At 35.9% G+C, this 5600-nt stretch overlaps 1 long non-coding RNA gene across 1 annotated transcript; it reads right to left on the reverse strand.

Annotated features, from left to right (window-relative positions):
- Positions 1-1719: 1719 nt before the first annotated feature.
- LOC119790857 lies at positions 1720-5231 on the reverse strand. Its single transcript, XR_005281778.1, has 3 exons — positions 5028-5231; positions 2798-3072; positions 1720-2703 (listed from the first exon to the last, which is right to left on the reverse strand). It is a non-coding gene; the product is annotated as an uncharacterized LOC119790857 (long non-coding RNA).
- Positions 5232-5600: the final 369 nt, after the last annotated feature.

Below are 5600 nucleotides of genomic sequence, written 5' to 3' on the forward strand. Positions count from 1 at the left end.
ACGTTTGCATCAAGTAGTTTCCTTCAGGAAGTGAAAGTACGCAGGAAATGACAGCAGGTGGGCGCAAAGAGAGGCACGAGCTGAACTAATGATTAATGGGGCCAATTCATTAGAAAAGGTCCCTGATTAAAACATGTTAGATGAGCCACATCTGGATCTAGATAGTTAGCAGTTTCGATTAGTGACTTCAATCGATTTTAAATGTAGTTTTTAACCCAACCCGACCGTGTGTAATGAACGTTTTAAAGCTGCAGCTATAAATCATTTAATTAGCAGTCTATAAACCTTTGAAAATAGCCATCTATGTATGGGACCGAGAACAGATAGAGAAATGAAGTGGGCGATCTGACCTGGTTTGGAGAGCTGGGAGTGTTTGCTTACCTGCGCAGCTCTGCGCTCTGTAGAAACAATACGAAAAAAAACAACTGAAGAAGCTTAACCCCAGGCCACACCGACTCCGGTCTTACCGTTGCGGTGCGGTGGGTGCGGCGCCGCAGTGATTCCAAGTCATTAAAAAGACGTAAACCTCTCTCACCGGCTGCTGAGCTGTCCGGCTGCGGTTGCCGAGACACTCCGGCGCTGCAGAAAATTCCGCAAGAAAGCTATCCTTGCGGCGTGCCGGAGCCCTCCGCAACAATTCAGACTTTCAGTTTGTTATTTGTTTGTTATTTCCCATGTTATTTAATCCCATGCTGTAAATGTTATGTATTAATAAAATAAATAACACACGTATGCATAATATATTATATTTCTGTAGGCAAATAGCTGTACCCTTTTTTTTTAAGTTGAAAGGTACAGACTAATTTTGCAGTGCAAACGCTAGAGGGAGGTATATATATACACTGCAAAATTTGTCTGTCCCATTCTGTGAAGTGCTTTTCTGTTATTTAGATCAGTATGTACTGAAATAAGTGCAGCAAACGTGGAAAATGTTCATCCTAACTGGTTTCAGCTTTGAGGTTAAGGTTCCATAATTAGGGTTATAGTTTAGTGTTAGGACCTGGTAACGTTTATCTTGTTACCCGCTGGTGAACATTATTCTTCAATCATCTCCATAAGTGTGTAGTGTTTGAAATGTGTTTGTTCTATTTAACAGTAACCCACCTGCAAAAAAAGAACAAGTTTCGTTCCCCATATGCCATCTGAACCAATCCACTGATTTTAAAGGCTCTAAAGGGTGAAGAGGAGTGTTGAAACACAGCATCCCTTCCTTGTGCCTCTTTCCAAGTGAATTAGTCTCATATTAGTTAATCATGTTCCTGATGCATGGTTTAATTTATAATTCTGCTATTAACTCAATTATGGTTTGATGAAGTACAGGCCATTTACCATTTTTTATATGAGAAAAAAATGCACGTTAATAAGGACTTATATAAGAAGTTACCCTCTTACATTTCTTTTTTCACTTTTTTTTTTCTAGTAAGTGACCACAAAAGACTAAAAATTGTCAACAATAGCCTAAACTATTTACAACTTACTTATAGAACATTGTGTAAATTCATTATTTCCATCATATCTTTAGCCAAACAAAGGCTTAATTGTTCAAAATACCACTTTTTGCTAAGAAATGTTAACTATTAAAGATTAGCCATGGCTCACAGGGGTCCCTAAAATAGTCTGTTTAGGACCTCATATAACATGCCTGTGTTGGTGCCTCTGTCAGTTTAGAAAGTTTTACACATTCTGAACTCAGCTGTTAAATATTGAAATACATGTAAATAAATGGAGTAAGTAAGAAATTTATTCATAGAGAACATTTCAGCGGAAAGGCAATTCAAAGCGCTTTATATCATAAAAACATTCAAAAAGTAAAATCATCAAAAAACTTCACAGAAAATCATCAAAATATCAGAAACAACATAGGAAATGATACAAATCCTCCACCAGATACACATGAAAATCATAGGTGAACATCTTATTATAAAGGTATGAGATGAGCTAGGAAGAACTTTGATTAAAATGGGTCTAAAGCAAACACATATGTATCACTGTTATTTTGGTTTCACCACTTTGCAGACCAAACATTGTTTTATGCAGCAGACTAGTGGCCATAGAAGTGAGTTAAAGTGTGTCTTGCTGAAAAAGTCTAGTTAAAGAGTTTAAATGTTCTATGATAATAACTGTGCATCACTTTGTTGCACCTGTGTTTGTCTTGCTTCTTAAACATTGTTAGTCAAAATCAGTAATGCATCAGACCAGGAGGAAACATTGGCAGGTGAGTGAAGTATGCGATGACTTAGAGGAACGCCACACACATAAAATCAATTGACAACTAAAAAAAGAAATCCAAGATACTCCACATGGGTTTATAGAAAAAAAGGTAAAATAATTTGTCATGTTTCTGTGTTGCTGAATGTTCCAACTACTGCAGGTGTAGATTTATAAGATAGATAACTGCATTTAAGGATGATGTCACAATGTTAAAAAAGAGGAAAATAATTGATTACACTAACTCCTGATGCTGATGATGCTTTGGAGATTCAGGAGTAAAGCTGATTTGAAAATATAACCTGAGTTAAAATAAGTACAATTCTATGGTATGAATTTAATCATCTTTTCTAATATTTATATTCCATGTTCCATGGCCACTGTTATTGAGGTTTGGGGCAATGATCACGCTTCCTTCGTGAGCTACAACTGATGGACCAGCAGCAGGCGTCGCAGAAGAGGTGGCAGAGGTTGAGGATGCAGCGCTTTGCATTCCTGCAGAAACAACAAACAGATGCAGCTTATTAAGACACATACATGGAAGAGGAAGAACGTTCAATACAAAGGGAATCAAATAATCTCATCTCACCCGCTTTTTCTTTTGAAAGTTTCTCTGCAAGATCATTCCTGCGTAGCTTCCTTAGGATGGTTACCGTGACCTTCAAAGCACCTTCTTCCCTGTAGTTCTGCATCATCTTGTTCACTGTGTCTATTTCGCTTTGCACCTTCTAGGTGAGCCTTGGGAATTGGTTTAAAATTATCCAGCCCCGGATTTGTTAGATACCACTTAAACCTGTCAAACTCGTCTTTGGTCAACTCGTCCAGATAGTTTAGAAGCAGCTCACTGACAGCCATGTCTGCTCACTGCAGAGAAAACAGAGAAAATTAGTTAGTAGTTTCTGTGCTGGCTCATCTTTTATACATTTCCATTATTATTGTTATCATTAGTGTTTTGTGCTTTTTTTATTTAAAAAAAACTTTTTTTCCAGACCTTGATTTTATCATTCTATTACAAAGGCACACAACTTGGTACTCTTAAAACAGTATAAACCATGAGTGATTTACAAAGCAAAGAACACATAAAGCTCCTTTTGCATTATTATGATCATTAGTATATGTTTTTTTTTTCAATATTTTTGAAAAAAAATTAATCAAAACACTAAAAATGTATTTATATTTACACCCTGGAGGAAAATAATAATACCTTTGCCTTTTGTGGGTGGTTCCTTTATCTGAAGCTTGGGTCCTCTACCAGAAGCCTGGGACCTTAAGGGTTCTTCTAAGTATCTTAAATTCAAGAACTGCACATTTCTGAACTGAGATCCATGATGTTTCTGCAGGTATCTGTTGAAGCCACTATTCCAGTGGACCAATTACTGTCCAGAGGGCTCAAATAAACACAATCACTACCATTGCCTTTACGTTCAAGGCTCTCTCTTGTCCTTCATTGAGACCTTCGTATTTTGACCTAAGAATTTATTGGTTATTGGTATTTTCTTGTGTTCTTCTTTCCTGAGTTTTCCATCTTTTTGATTGGCCACATTGATCACTATGTCCCTCTTCTTCTGCTAATCAATGATAACAATGTCTGGTTGGTTGGCCACAAGTATTTTGTCTGTTTGTGTGTGGAAGTCCCACAGGATCTTCTCCACCACCTGTGCACATCTGTGCAAAATGCAAACTGGAGACCCCGGTCAGAAAAAAACAGTTTAAATATATTTATGTCATTTTTTTTACCGCTCTATAACAAGCAATAACAGCTCTGTGGCATGTTGTAGTTTTTTCTTTCTAAATTAAGAGCAGTAGTATGATTAAGAGGAGGTGTTTTAACTGTGCCGTGAGTTTCATGGTACTTCAACAAGTAAATAGAGCAGTTATTTCTTGTTGTAGATCAATTTTAAGGGGAAAAAATGCAAAAATCAGTTTTTGTTATTATTTAAAACATTTTTTTTCTAAATCAAGAGCAGTGGTATGATAATGATGTGGTGTTTTAACTGTGTTGTGAATTTCATGGTAGTATGATTACAATGGGTTATTTTAACTGCAGAGTTTTGTGGTTCTACAATCCGCTGTGGTAAGTTTATTGTTTTTTTTTTTTTTTGGTTTTTTTTCATTAGTATAAAAAATGTTAGTGTAGGAATTATCTATTTAAATGATGACGCTTTTCCAAAGTGAAATTCCTTTATTTAAAGCTGTTTTATTTAGAAATCTGTTTTCAAATTGTTTTCTATCCCATACAGAACTAAAATGACTTTAATGAGTATTTTGCTATATAGGTCACAGGCTTTGGGGTATTCCTCAATTTTGAGCAACAGGAATTTTATAGGATAAACTTGAGATAGCATACACATGATTTTAATGACAGTAAACTACTGTCTGGTGACGCTATTAAAGGTTTTTCTTTTATACTTTCTTCCGGTGCTGCAATTTGCAGACATTTTCTTCCCACATGAGGAGGAGTATAAATACAATAGTCTCCCAGCGCGATCAGAGGGTATATTTGGGGGAAAAAAGCGATTATAGCTGACTGTCTAAATGCTGTGGTTGCAGAAAGGTGTCATTTTTGTAGAAGAAAAGATAACGATATATGTAGATGAATCACATCTGGATCTAGATAGTCTATATTTTAGATGTGTGACTTAATCAAGTTTTTAAACTGAACCTGTCTAATGAACGTTTTAAAACTAGAACTATAAATCATTTACGCACAATTAATAGTCTACAAAGCTTTGCATGTGAACATCAAGCTCCTTATAAATAGCTATCTATACATGGGACCGAGAACAGACAGAGAAGTAATGAGAAGTTGGTGATCTTACCTCCTGGTTGTGAATAAAAAGTGAGTTTTTGCACACCTGGCACAGCTGGAATCTGTCAAAGAAGAAGGTGCAGCAGCTTCACAAAGCAAATCCTTCAAGTCTCCCTCTAAAGTTTTTTAAAAAGGCTTTTTATTCCCGAGGGCAGCTGTGTAGCATGAGGCTACATGTACATTAGACGGTAAAGGAAATTACGCAATAATATATTCTTACTTTCACTTTTGAGAACAGGAAGTTTAGAGAGCATCTAGTTTCCCAATTCCTCCATATTGTAAGCATTCTGTATTACTCTATTCTATTTTATTCTGAGAGACGATTCTATTCTTTTCTTTTCTTAGGAAAAATTCTATTCCATTCTGAGGGACATTTCTATTCTATTCTATTCTATTCTAATCTTTTCTATTCTGAGGGACAATTCTATACTATTCTATTCTTAGGGAATATTCTATTCCATTCTGGGGGACATTTCTATTCTATTCTATTCTATTCTATTCTATTCTATTCTATTCTATTCTATTCTATTCTATTCTATTCTTTTCCAGTCTGGGGGACATTTCTATTCTATTTTATCCAGAG

Source organism: Cyprinodon tularosa, unplaced genomic scaffold, assembly GCF_016077235.1.
Source record: "Cyprinodon tularosa strain WSP-4 unplaced genomic scaffold, ASM1607723v1 ctg372, whole genome shotgun sequence".
In the NCBI taxonomy this organism is placed as follows: Eukaryota; Metazoa; Chordata; class Actinopteri; order Cyprinodontiformes; family Cyprinodontidae; genus Cyprinodon; species Cyprinodon tularosa.